Genomic DNA, 14,237 nt, shown 5'->3' on the forward strand with positions numbered 1-14,237 from the left:
GTCTTATAGCGTTTTCTTTTCTGGCAAAAGTGTTATGATTTTTGTACGCGGCGTAAGAGTTGTAAATATATTTTGTTCTATTCTAAAAAGCAGGTAACGCCTTTACGGGGTATTTCGTTCTTTTGTGTAATTGTTGCAGGCTTGCAACGCAAAAGCGTTACACTTTTACCCTGCAAAAAATGGCGGTGTGGCAGAACAACCCTGCTAAACCACCTGATCGTGGCAATTTATTTTCATAACTTCACAAATTTTTAGCGACGAAAATTTAAATGAAGGAAATAATTCTGTGTGCGTTTTTGAAAATCAGCTAATACACGGGGTAGCCATTTATGTTCTTTGCATGCACTATAAATGTTGAAAATTTTCTGAGGTAGGAGTAACTCTATTAAGGCTTTACCATTTACTTAGGAAAACTTTTATTTCAGAAAAGAAAACTCTATTATTCTCCTGGAATATATGGCAAAAGTGCGTAAGTTAGTCTTAAAATTTTTTTTTTAAATCAACACGGCTTCTCAGCTGCTTGAAACTCACACTTTTTTATACGAATGGGTATTGCTCATCATTTAAGACCCAGTGCAGGTACACTTCAAATAAAAAATCAAAACCTTCCCATATAATTTTGTATGGAGAAACTAAAATCGCGATGAGGCACTTCTTAACATAAAAATTAAAAGCTGCAATTTTTAAGGACCATTTTTTTCGTTGTTCTCAACAACATTTTTACTATACCAAAAGAAAAAATTTTACTTTTTATATCTGGCCCATCCCAAAGAACATAAATTATGAAATACATCTTGCTCTTCTTTACTCTTCATATACATCTACATTTGTGGTTAAAAAAACGCTTAGATAATGTTTAGGAGGTCCATCTAGCGGCAATTATTGAAGACTCGCAGCAGTGGTAAATAACTTGCTACAAAACGGGTTGTTCTGAATAGCGGAGGCACGCACCTCTGTTGGTCATAGTGTATCACCTATAGCTGAATCGGTTACAATTAATAGTGGACACACACCCTTTTTCGGTCATAGAAGTGGAGAATGACGCAGAGATAAAACGGAGAGACACATTTCAGTTGCAACTGAGTATAATGCATACCGCAATTTAGCAGTACTAATTTTAGGCGCAAAAATTTCATAATAGATAAAATTATACCTTAAGCAGTCCATATAATGTTTGAGTGCATATGTATGTATAAAAACACAGCTATAATGTGAAAATCATACTATTTAGAATTTCACTGCTATTTTCGTGTTCACAACTGTACATACATACATGTTAGCGCGCATACCTGCTACACTACTGTTGCCAATTTGGTCCGTTGGTTCCTTTTTTAAATTTTGGTCCTTTTTAGAAAGTAGCCACGACTTTGGTACTTTCCTTTCCTTTTCACTGAGGGCAAAATTCAAAATACTGCTCACAAAATTTGCCACACACTCGTTAACTCACATATAATTTTCAATTTACTTCAATGTAATTCTTAATATAAAAATTGCTCAGTCAACAAAATGTAACAGAACAATGACATTTCACCAACGAGATAATTTAGGCGAGGCATTAAAAAGAGATGTGTTGGATCCTTGGGCAAGCACATTGTCATTAAATTTGGTGAAAGACATAGGCTTATCCTAGAAATGTGGAAATGTTATACCTAAATAATTAACGTAGTATTTGTATACTTTTAATATTTCTTTTCTATTTATTAATTTAAACCAGGCATGCTTAACCAACGAAACGATATCATTTCGTTACGATAATCAACGTTAATAAACGAAACGAAGTCATTTCGTTTCGTTTATTAACGTTAAGATCGTTAAATTAACGAAATGATTTCGTTTCGTTTTCTGCCATATCAAAACGAAATCAAATCGTTTATGTTGATTATTAATTTCAAACTATGCTGGCAAAGCTGATTGATGGCGGAGTCATTAAAGGTGAAAGCATTATCCAAGCTGATTGCAACTTTTCTCATGAATTTTGACAGTACGAACATTTCTCAGAGTATTTTTGACATTACCACCAACGAATTACACAAACAAATTACATAGAGTTTGTGTGTGTATGTGCGCTCGTTGTTGCCACCTTACGGCTTCACCATGGCTATAGCATTGCCAGCACAATTCAAACATAAAGTATCACGTTTTCGTTAACGTTTTTAACGTTAACGAAAGCTTTTCGTTTCGGTTAAAAACGAGATACAATTTATCTTGATAATTTCTTTATCGATAATATTTCGAAGTGTTTCAACGGAAACGGTGGAAATTTTTTGATAAACGATTAGCTTAACGTTAAGGTGCATCCCTGATTTAAACTCAGCTGGTGGTATCTATTTTTTGTAGGAAACCAAGGAAAAATCCTAAATTTTTTATATTTCACAACGAAACGACACTCTAGTAAATTGCTGAATTGTTTGTATAACAATAAACTAAAAGAAAAATTTGGCCCTTTTTTGAGATTTGGTCCTTTTTTCGATGAATTTTGGTCCCAAATGAAAACATGATGTGGCAACCGTGCTTACTACAAATGATTTAAGTAATGCGTAAATTTAGTTGCATAAATATGTTGATTGTATATACCTATGTTAACAAAAAAGGAAACGTTTGCTACTATAACGGTTTATAAAATGCATCTCGCTCTTCTTTCTTTCGAAAATCAGAGAAAAGTTTGTATTTCGATAAGCTTCAAATGGCATGCGCGCAGGACTCCTGCGCTAACGGGTACGCGTGGGGTATGCATATTTTTGTATGTAATTATCATTTACTACAATTTTTTGATGGTTTCAACTTCTTTGTTGCCGAATTCGATGTTTTATTGTTTCGCGATTTGTTAACTAAAGAGGTTGCTCTGAGGAATTTCTTCAGTTGCAAATAAGAAATAGATTCAAAAAGTTGTGCGTTCTAAATAAATGTGATAAAATATTATTTATTAATAGAGTGAATTTTGTGTTATTTTTATACGAATTTAGTCGACATTTCTTTAAATCGCGAGCGTGAAAAAGTGTATCAAGAAGTAAGTATTTTTATAATTCATATCGCAACATTTAATTAGAGCACAATGCACTAAACTTTTGTTTTCATCAACATTTTAAGTTGGGTCGTAGTGGTAATAATTTCCAATTTTACAAAAATTGATTGAAAACTATGAAACAGATTATTATCTTCCTTCCACTTACACACATATTCCTTGCTTGATGTATAACTAGGAATTTTTCACACGCTGCATTTTGTCGTAGGCAGGAACACTTGCAAATGTATTTACTTTAAATTCAATCATTACCTTACCATTTAATAATGTACATAACTGTCGCATTGACATTTCAATATTAGAGCATGAACTCATAATACAAACAGACATGTGTGTACCCACATAATTAATAGCTGTGTTTTTTTTAGTTCTATATATGTATGTACGTTTACGCGAAATTGCTGCGCATAAAATTTGTCCTATTAAATTTCAATACGCATTATACTCAGATGTAACTGAAATATGTGTTTTTGTTTCACCCTCTAGACTAATTCTATGTAACCCTCTAGACTAATTCTAACAAACGCATGTATGTATACCTACATATGCAGCTACACTGAAACAATAGCCGTGTTTTTTTATACTCGCGTATACGTTTCGTTTGCGCGTGAAAAAACGCCTATCTTTTCTTAGATAATGCTTAGGAGACCCATCTAGCGGCAGTGGTTAAATAACTAACATAACATCACAGGGTGTACCGAAAAGCGGAGACACAACCCTCTGATGGCCATAGGGTATAACATATAGCTGAATCGGTTGCGATGAATTGTGGACACACATAGAATACATAGAATTAGTGTAGAGGGTGAAACAAAGACACATATTTCAGTTACATTTGAGTATAATGCGTGTTGAAATTTAGTAGGACAAATTTTATGCGCATCAATTTCAGAGGTGTATTTAAAGTTTGTCGCTTAGCAGTCCATATAAAGTTTAAGCGTAAACGTATATAGAAGTAAAAAAAACACAGCTATTGTTATATATGTAACTAGAACTAAGCTACATTTCTCTTTATATTGAATAAACTAGTCTACAGTGAACCACCAAGAGGCGTAGTTTTATCGTGCTATTTTTCTTTTAATTTAGAGCACAGCCCAGTCCCTGTTTCGAATTTTTTCCGCGGTAAGAAAAAAGCTTCTTCACCCTACAGTAACAGTTAGAACATACCATAATAGCATGTTCCAAACAAATCTTCAACCTGGCTGTCATTTTCATCCTTATATTCAGAACTCGAAAATTCTTCCTCCAAAAGTAGTTTGATTTGCTCTTGATTCATTTTGATAATTACAGGTACCTTCAAAATAATAAAAAAGGACGTGTGGCACTCGGGGACTGCCACGGTAAAGCTATTGCATATTATCACTTATGCAATTATAATATTTATGCAACATTTTGTTTTCTTTGATATTAATTCAAGTTTTGTCTTTGATATTAATTCAAGTTACACTTTTTAAGCGTGGTGACCGATAAGAAAACAAATTTTTTACTTTTATTGATTAAATCTAGCGTGCAGGTCATCTGGCATCTGGCGGTTACCAGTGCCATCTACGGCGCAGTAGTGAAGATAGATGTACACCAAAGACAACAACCAATATTCGCATAAATAGATCCAATTTTATGTGATCAGCCTGTTGCTAACACCGAAACTTTTGCTGTTATTAACAGATGTTATTCCATGATTTTATGTACATATATAGTTACGGTTTTTTTGATTCAGTCGCCACGCTCAAAGCCCGCGATAAAATTTATGCAATAACTTAAAATCAAAGGGAACAACTATGTGCGTAATTACTGTACTAAGTTCAACAGCAACAATGGCAATTCTGTACAGCGTGTGTGTGTGTGTGTTGGTGTGCATCATCTAGCGTGCAGGTCATCTGGCATCTGGCGGTTACCAGTGCCATCTACAGCGCAGTAGTGAAAATAAATGTACACCAAAGACAACAACCAATATTCGCATAAATAGATACAATTTTATGTAATCATCTTGTTGCTAACACCGAAACTTTTTCGAAACTGTTCGAACCTTTTCGAACCTTTTTTGACAAATATCCGTTACGGTTTTTTTTGATTTGGTCGCCAAGCCCGCGATAAAATCTATGCAATAACTTAAAATGCACAGCAATGAAGAAAAAACACCAAAAAAATTTTACCTGCACAAAAAGTTACACATATACCCGTGCCGGTCTCACAGACCAATTATTATCAAATACACCAGTATGCCCGTCTCGCACAAACACTAAAACAAAGCCTGTAAAAAAAGCGGCAGCTAACAGAAAATTCAAATTTCTAGGGTTGCTGGAAAAAAGAGTATTTACGTAAAAGCGTTTTGTTGGTCTCACAGACCAATGCGCGGGTATAGGAAGGTTAAAAGATACCAGATTTCCTGGAATCTTTTCACAATTTAAGTCAATACCTAAATACATATGTATATCAAGACTTCCTTCAAAAAAAGTTTATTTCAAAGATCTGCATGTGTTCAGATTCCATGGTTAAGCAAACTTGCCCACATTCAAAATTCTATATATTTGGTTCCACTCGTCGTTTTTGTTTTATTTTGAAGGTAACGACATTTACTTTATAACTGCGTTAAAGAAAGATTTTATTTTATAAAATCGAAATAGTAAATAAATAATAAAATTATTATTTTATAAAATCGAAATAGTAAATAAAAGTTATACTTTTTAAACAAATATTACATACTCTATTCCCCTTTTTATTTTATTTTGTTGGTTCAAAAAATATTAACTAATTTCTCACGTTACTACGACAAGCTTGCCTACATTTACTTACAGCAAGCAATAGGTGGCATTAATTGTATACAGCTAACGCGTGCCTAGTATGTATATACATATGTACGTATGTATGCATGGTCAACTTAACAACAACAACATACATATATATATATATATATACATATGCAATCATTATTGTAGTACAAAGGACAATAGAATACAAATAAAAAAATAATTTCTACTCCTTTAGTTATTTTATAAATTTTATTTTCATTCACAACGCACATTTCAAAACCTTCGTAAGAAAATATATGTGTACACTAGGGTGGGTCGATTTGTATGGACGAAAGTTAACCGATATCGGGCCATCGATTTTTCGATAGTATTTGGGCTCAGGAAAAAAAGTTCCACTACGCATACCCAAAGAAATAATTTTCGAGCCCGCGAAATGTCATTTTTTTGACTTTTTTCGATTTTGATTTTTAAGGTTTTTTTTCATGACCTACTAAAAAAATTTTCATATGTATACCCTGTCCTACCCAAAAATATCCGCTAAACGTTGTCGATAACAGTTTTTGAAAAAAAAAGAATATTTTTTTAGCGGACATTTTTTGGTCGGACAGGGTATACATACATGAAAATTTTACAATCAAATGAAGATTTTTTAGTAGGTCATGAAAAAAACTTAAAAATAAAAGTCGAAAAAAAGTAAAAAAAAATTATAATTTTCACAGGCTCGAAAATTATTATTTTTGGGCATGTGTAGTGGAACTTTGTTTTCCTGAGCCCAAATCCTATCGAAAAAACGATGTCGCGCTATCGGTTAATAATTCGACCCAGTATAGTGTACACGTTTAGATACTTCATGTAATAATATAAAAAATTTCCTTTTCGAAAATAGAATTTAATAATTTCTAATAATAAATTATAATTTATATTAATTATTTTTGTAAAATTAATATTTTACAAGTTATTATTAAATTTTGTTATTTTATTGTTATAAGTGGAAAATGAGCAATGAAGTGTGAAAATAAAATTTATAAAAGAATAGAAATAATTTTTTCATTTGTATCCTATTGTCTTACAATAATGGTTTGGTAAAACACAAATACTAGCTACTTACCAAGTGATTAGTACGTTTATTTACGATTGCATATGTACATATGTATGTATGTGTAGTTACCCTGCAAAAATGCGATTAGTCTATGATGAATCCGGGTTGAGTCGCAATGGAGTATGTGACCAATGCCTGTTTTGATCTCTTTGTATGAGTTCAACTGTTCCCTTTTGTTTGAGCATGTCCTATGAAGAATTTTACCCATTTATACCGAAAGGGATCGATATAACCAGTCCCTTTTGTACCTTTATGCGAACATATGAAGACTAGTCCCTATCGGTTCAACAAGGTCTCAAATAGGCAGCAGTTGCATTTTCGTGGCAGAAACACTATCGAAGGGTATGCCAAGCCACCAAATCTATTTGTTGAAAGTTGTTTTCCCCGTTTTTCAAAAAGGAATAACAAATATTATCCACAAATTTAGGGCGTTTTATATTAAATATTTTTTAAAATGGGCTACATAGATTTCAAACTAATCGCAACTGCAACCGAAAGGGACTAAAGGGGAGCAATTATGCTCAAATGTAGACAAAAGAGATCAAGCGGAGTCCAATCTCTTTATGTATTAATCGCACGAATTTTTGCAGGGTAACTCGACCATGCATTCATACAAAGGCACGCGTTAGCTGCATACAATTAGTGAAACAAATTGCCTGCTGCAAGTAAATGTAGGCAAGCTGCTCGGCGTCACGTCATAAATGATTTAATATTTTTTGAACTAACACTCCACTTTGAAATAAAAAAAAAAGGATTTTTTGATGAACGTGTAGCGCGTATTATATCGTCGCCCGCTTAGCAGAAGCATGAATGTGCCAAAATTAAATTGCTGGGAAATCGAGTTTCAAACTTTATTGCTCTCTCAAATTTAGAAGAATTAGTTTCTAATGTAAAAACGTATCTACATATATATTATACTCACAATATGCTCTTTCAACTGAAATAACAGTTCTGCTCCCATCCCTTTTATTCTCCGAGATTTAGCCCATTAATTTTTCTGGCACAACAAAAGTTTTAAAAACTGATTTAATTTTTTTTAACACAGCTATACAAAAAAATTAAAAAATGTAGTCGGATCAGGTAATGCGGCTCATGTTTTCTATGAATTTTGATGCGCTGAGTCCGAATACGCTATAAGAATTGGCCCAACTGGTAAATTACCCTTTTTTCGGATAGCGTTGTGCCGAATCCCATTTTTTAATTATTATAGAAATAATTAAATATTTAAAATAATTCGAATTATTAGTAAAAATTAATGAATGAATGTGTGCTGTTCTTACCTTAATTTCAAAAATTGTTGAGCCATATCAACGAATGTGTCATACAAACAGGAACAGCATTACTTTGTTGTCATCGAGAAACATGAATATACCACATTCATTTTTCTAACCCAATTTTGTGTGATTGATTTATACATTCGTGTAAACGGCATAAATTATTGGGGTTTCCATGTAAGGTAGGAAGCTGTAGATTTAAGTAGAACCTAGAGAGTCTAAAGGGTAATCCAAAGAGGCCTCTAACACAAATTCGGAAAAATTTGACATTCATGCTTCAGGCTAGCGAGCGACGATGTAATATTTTCGAAAATATTTTAGGGGAATATAGTACGTAATATTTGCTCATACTCATGACGAATCGTGTATCCTTTCTATTTTTCTGATTTATTTAAAAAAAGTACAACATACTTCATACTTAATTTTTCAGTTAGATAATATCAGTTAAACGGAGCCAATTTTTTTTGTCAAAAATAAAAGGCTTGGTCGGATAAAGATTAAAAGTATTAATCCTATATTTAAAAATTTGGAACCAACCGATTGGTCCTAATGTCGACAATTTGAAAATATATAGTTAGTTTAACATCGGGTGTTTCATTGTTCTGCAAAAAGTGTATCGAAGTACCATAGAAATATCATTTTGCTATGTGTCACGAACTAGACTACATATAAGTATTTGATTTATGTATATCTTACAAACGAAACACTCCATTTTAAACAAACTATATATTTTTTAATTCTAGACATAAGGCCAATCGATGTTTATATAGATTCAATGGCTTGATCAAAACTCGTGCAAGCCTTCTATTTTTGCCAAAAAAATACTTGGCTTGGTTTAACAGATATTATTGGACTAAAAAAAGCCAAGGAATTAAAATAATTTAAAAAAATTACAGTAGAAAAATACCTGTTTTTCTAGGACTTTTAATAGAAAATTCGTAACAGGGACCCACCCTGGCTAGGGTCTATGCACCGTTCTAATAATTTCAGTCGAATAAACCCGAATAAAGAGTAAGTTTAGATCCGATGGAAATTGTAATGCAGCTAACGTTTTCCTGTTGTTCTTTATGTTTTAAGTGGCTCCTATGGTTGGTCGTAAGCCAACAGTTTTAGAAGAACCGTTTGTAAAAGCGTGTATTGAGCACAAAGACGAAATACTAAAGGAAGACCGAGTAATTGCCAGTAAAAATAGTGAAATTTGGCGTGTTATTGCTGATGAACTAAATGTGGACGTAAAACCAACTACACTTTATACCAAAGTATGTGTGAATGCTTTTAAAGTATTGGACAAGTTACGTGGTATCGAGGAGCTAAGTTTTATAACATCTCGGAATACTACGATTAATGACGATTCAGAGGAAGATATGGATGAAGAAACAGACACGATAGCTTTTGAAATAATTTTAGAAAGGGAAATTTTCAAGCAAATTTCGACTACCGTAAAAAAAAAGAACAAGCGAGCTTGTGCAAAAAATGTTTATACACGAACGTGGACGAAGTTTAAGCAAGGAGCATGGCAACACGTAATTACCGAAAAAGTTTGGGAGGAAAGCCGCTACAAATGCCCCATACTTTTTAAGAATTACTATTTGTCCGAGAACGCTGTCGAAGGAACGATAAATGGTAAATAGCGTTTTGATCTGTATTACTTTTATCGGCAACTAGGGCTGCCGGATTTTCAGGTGGTGATATCAGTACTTTTGGTCTGGGCATCAGTATATTTTAGAATATTTTTTCTCAATCGAATTCAGTACATGAGGTGTGCGCCAACTATTTTATGTTCTTCTGTGACTTCATAAATTTTTGATTTATGAGGGATGCATTCGGTATTAAACATTGGCCGTTCATGTGAAATTAAAACAAAAAATACTTAAACTCCAAAAATGTATGGAAGTTTGTCTACGACATGCTACATATGATATTAAAACATCTATTTGATTTTCAATAAGTTTCAAAGATGTTACAATCTTCTAAAATGAGTGGATACGGATTTGAAAACAAATATAAGTATTATTTCGGCGGCTGAGTGGTACATCCCTCTATACCGGTTTGAAACCCCTCTATCATTGAAAACTTTTGAAAACTCCATATATTACAATTTATTTTAAGAACACCCTATCTCAGAATTCGAAAAATGTCGTTTCACGGAAATCGGTCAAAGAATACCCTATTTTGAAAACAAAAAAAACTGTAATTTTGACTGTTAATAAGCCTATGCCACCTATTCTGATGGTAACGATATTTTCCAGAAACTCTTAGCAACAAAATACCATCAGAGTGTAAAAGTTGCTTGTAATTTTCTTTAGTGGTAATAAGAATATTGTTATCAGCCTAAATTGAAAGCGTTTTACACAAACCCCTAATTTTGATCTGTCTTCCGAACGAACCGTAAAATAAAAGCAATGAATTAATGAATCGACATATCCTCAAAACCAGTACAAATTCGAAAAAATGAGTACAAATGCATATTGTCTTTGGTTTGCTAAAATATCAGTATTTTTGGCAACCCTATCGGTAACACATTATTATATTAAAAATAAAACATTTTATTACTAAGAGTTTCAAATTAATTCAACTATTTCGCAAAACAGAAGAATGTCAAGTCAGAAGAAATTCTTCATTGATTTTGATTAACTGACATATTGTTGTACCTACGTGTTGTATGAGAAATAATCAAGAAGATGCAATCAGTGTTGTGATAACAACACCTGGTAAAATGTAAAAAACAAACTCTTCAATTTTTGCATGTGAAAATGAACAAGAAAAAAAACCAAACGCTATTTGAAGTACGGATTTTTTTACGTGTATTATAGTGTATAGTGAAAATATTTTTCAGGACAACGAAACATTTAGGCAATCAATAAGGTATAAATTATTGTAGTCGTTAGGGAGCTGTACGTCGTTTTGTCAAGAAGTGTCTGCTGGCTTGAGTCTTAAGCTAGCAGACACTCCCGTTTCTCGGAACCGGACGCAGCTTTAAATTTTTTTTTGCGGTACTAAATTGCCAACAAATGTAATATCAATTATCCAAGTCGTTCGGAAGTCGTAGGTCGTGTTTTCACGAAGTGTCTGCTGGCTTGAGTCTTAAGCTAGCAGACACTCCCGTTTCTCGGAACCGGACGCAGCTTTAAATTTTTTTTGCGGTACTAAATTGCCAATGAATGTAATATCAATTATCCAAGTCGTTCGGAAGTCGTAGGTCGTGTTTTCACGAAGTGTCTGCTGGCTTGAGTCTTAAGCTAGCAGACACTCCCGTTTCTCGGAACCGGACGCAGCTTAAAATTTTTTTTTGCGGTACTAAATTGCCAATAAATGTAATATCAATTATCCAAGTCGTTCGGAAGTCGTAGGTCGTGTTTTCACGAAGTGTCTGCTGGCTTGAGTCTTAAGCTAGCAGACACTCCCGTTTCTCGGAACCGGACGCAGCTTTAAATTTTTTTTTGCGGTACTAAATTGCCAATAAATGTAATATCAATTATCCAAGTCGTTCGGAAGTCGTAGGTCGTGTTTTCACGAAGTGTCTGCTGGCTTGAGTCTTAAGCTAGCAGACACTCCCGTTTCTCGGAACCGGACGCAGCTTAAAATTTTTTTTTGCGGTACTAAATTGCCAATAAATGTAATATCAATTATCCAAGTCGTTCGGAAGTCGTAGGTCGTGTTTTCACGAAGTGTCTGCTGGCTTGAGTCTTAAGCTAGCAGACACTCCCGTTTCTCGGAACCGGACGCAGCTTTAAATTTTTTTTTGCGGTACTAAATTGCCAATAAATGTAATATCAATTATCCAAGTCGTTCGGAAGTCGTAGGTCGTGTTTTCACGAAGTGTCTGCTGGCTTGAGTCTTAAGCTAGCAGACACTCTCGTTTCTCGGAACCGGACGCAGCTTTAAATTTTTTTTTGCGGTACTAAATTGCCAATAAATGTAATATCAATTATCCAAGTCGTTCGGAAGTCGTAGGTCGTGTTTTCACGAAGTGTCTGCTGGCTTGAGTCTTAAGCTAGCAGACACTCCCGTTTCTCGGAACCGGACGCAGCTTTAAATTTTTTTTTGCGGTACTAAATTGCCAATAAATGTAATATCAATTATCCAAGTCGTTCGGAAGTCGTAGGTCGTGTTTTCACGAAGTGTCTGCTGGCTTCAGTCTTAAGCTAGCAGACACTCCCGTTTCTCGGAACCGGACGCAGCTTTAAATTTTTTTTTGCGGTACTAAATTGCCAATAAATGTAATATCAATTATCCAAGTCGTTCGGAAGTCGTAGGTCGTGTTTTCACGAAGTGTCTGCTGGCTTGAGTCTTAAGCTAGCAGACACTCCCGTTTCTCGGAACCGGACGCAGCTTTAAATTTTTTTTTGCGGTACTAAATTGCCAATAAATGAGGTATAAATTATTTAATATATAATATTGTTGTTTGCTATAGTGTGTCTGCCACCTTAATAGGACCGAATTTAATGGCAACAATACCCACACACAAAATTGTATATACTTAGCATGTCCCGCAACCCAGTGTTATTTCATAAACTTTCGTCAAAAGACTTTTGCTTGTCCTTTATAGAACAGAATAGGGTATGCCAAAAACTTGATTAACCCAACAAAATAAAAATTACTGAAAATTCAAAACTTACGTTTCAAAAAAGGTTATTTGCGTGTGCGCATGTGTATAAAAAAACGTTAAAAGTAATGGTTTACAAAAGAAAATGCTCAAATAACACATTGACAATAATTATATATATAATTTCCAATTCAATTGTTTCGCGCCACTTTGTCTTCCTAAAAAAATGTATTTGTGGGGAATGGAAAAGTTTCATTAACGGTTCCTGAGTAAAACAGCGTATGTCCACGATTACGGCATCACAAAAGAAAAAAAAAAGGCGGGGTTGTTCGGGCCACCGGCCGACTAAGTATTATAAAAATTCCGCAACCTATCCTTAGGTTGTATGAAGAAAAAACAATTGTATGTATATGTATGTGTGTGAAAAGTTGAAATATGGAAATTGGTTGCTGTTGTTGTTGCAGCAGTGCTTCAAGTCAAGTCAAGACAAGACAAGACAAGACAAGACAAGAAAGTTAAGACAATACAAGACAATACAAGACAAGAAAAGACGGTATTAGTGCAGTTTACGGTACTGACCGAAATTTGGGCCAAAATTTTCGAGTGAGGTATCAAAAGACGAGTATTCACGTCTAGATTAAGAATCCGAAAGCGTAAGTAAATTTTTTTTACCCGTTTAAAAGTTATCCACGAAAAACAGGTTTGAGTGATAGATATTGCTCCCGCACGTTTACAATCTTTTAAGAGCACACATCACTTTACTTTTTATATTTAGTATATTAACATAATCTAACTTGCACGAATTAACGAAAAAATTATGTTAAATTTCACTGATTTACTTATAAAATATCAAAACAAATTTTACAACAAATTACTGTCGAAATGAAAACACATGAAAGTGAACAGTGTTCCCAGCTCAGCAACGCTGGTGATTACTTTTGTTGCGCTTCCCAAGGCAGTCGGTTCTATGTACCGGACCGACTCGGGATTTTTCCCGACCAAGGACTGTCATTTCAGTGTGACCCCATTTAATTTGTTGCGTCCCTCTCACAAATTGTCATCCTCCCAGCAGCTCCTTGCAGCAGGACTGCTCCATATTCTCTTACTCCGGGAAGGCATCGAATCCGTCTCCTGGCCCCGGTCCTGAGAAATGGTTTTGCTGCATCTGCCGGAAAAGAATCCTTTTAGGACGGTCATACTCTGTTCAGTGTGTCTCGTGCAAAGAATGGTTGCATCGGACAGGTTGTTCTGGGCTTGATCCCAAAACCCGACGTCCACGTATCTTTTATAAATCTTTTGTGGCTCCTTGCTGTTCACGCCCAAGGGCGTCCCGTAGTCTACGCATAAGCGCCCCCACTACCTTCGAGCAGCCCCGCTGCTCAGCAAGCCACAACAAGTACCCGCTGCTGCTCGCGCCTCACGGCGCCAACAACTCAAACAGCTGCTACCACTCATTACTACTACCTTCGTAGTAGAGTCGGTAGCAATGCTGAGCATCAGCCCCTGCCCCGTCTTCTCCCCCCCCCCCCCCCCCCTCTTTTCCGGC

General features: G+C 34.8%; 1 protein-coding gene and 1 long non-coding RNA gene across 7 annotated transcripts in view; one reads left to right on the forward strand and one right to left on the reverse strand.

Moving 5' to 3' along the window:
• Positions 1–14,237, reverse strand: part of Ephrin (ephrin) — a 655,394-nt gene that overhangs the window by 575,396 nt on the left and 65,761 nt on the right. The gene's annotated exons all lie outside the window — the stretch shown is intronic.
• LOC137234561 (uncharacterized) lies at positions 2,627–9,974 on the forward strand. Its single transcript, XR_010947818.1, has 3 exons — positions 2,627–3,007; positions 9,065–9,156; positions 9,223–9,974. It is a non-coding gene; the product is annotated as an uncharacterized lncRNA (long non-coding RNA).

Source organism: Eurosta solidaginis, chromosome X, assembly GCF_040869045.1.
Source record: "Eurosta solidaginis isolate ZX-2024a chromosome X, ASM4086904v1, whole genome shotgun sequence".
Taxonomy (NCBI): domain Eukaryota; kingdom Metazoa; phylum Arthropoda; class Insecta; order Diptera; family Tephritidae; genus Eurosta; species Eurosta solidaginis.